The sequence below is a fragment of the Morone saxatilis genome, unplaced genomic scaffold (assembly GCF_004916995.1).
Source record: "Morone saxatilis isolate NCDOM2014 unplaced genomic scaffold, NCSU_SB_2.0 Contig8, whole genome shotgun sequence".
NCBI lineage: Eukaryota > Metazoa > Chordata > Actinopteri > Moronidae > Morone > Morone saxatilis.
Genome location: NW_023340257.1, coordinates 12,680,633 through 12,681,211, shown reverse-complemented (window position 1 = coordinate 12,681,211; position 579 = coordinate 12,680,633).

Sequence of the window (579 nt, the reverse complement as noted above, 5' to 3'; positions counted from 1 at the left end):
GCTCGAGTGGGGAGAGTTGTGTATATACCTAATTATTAAGCCCGTGAGGCCCTGCTCTGGTCATAATATTTCCAGTACTCGGTATATTTCACCAAATCAGATTCTTTCATTAGCGCCACCACTATACAACAGACAAGCACTCACACACCACAACTATCATTGGAGCGTGCTACACGGTACACGATTGGTTATCAAACACGCAAACGCATATTACTGCGCGAGTATCCGTAGATGACAGTGGTTTCTGGAGTAATTTGGAATAAACCCATCCAAGAGGGCAGCATGCCTCCAACCTGTTAACACTTACACGTAACTCTATTTCACATCAGCCGTCCTTGACCATTCGATCTTTAAAAAACAACACGCTTCTTATTGTCACATCCTCAAATCGATGCCGACCTTACCCAGGCTCTCGTGATGCAACGCCTTCATGCGTCAAATAACACTTACCTTACCACGTCTACCCTAGCCTTAAGGGCGAAGCAGTCAGCACAACCACGGCTATCCACAAGACATTCTGCGGGTATCTGAACTGACACATTTGCTGCAGGACAATATTGCACAACAGATAAGACCAAA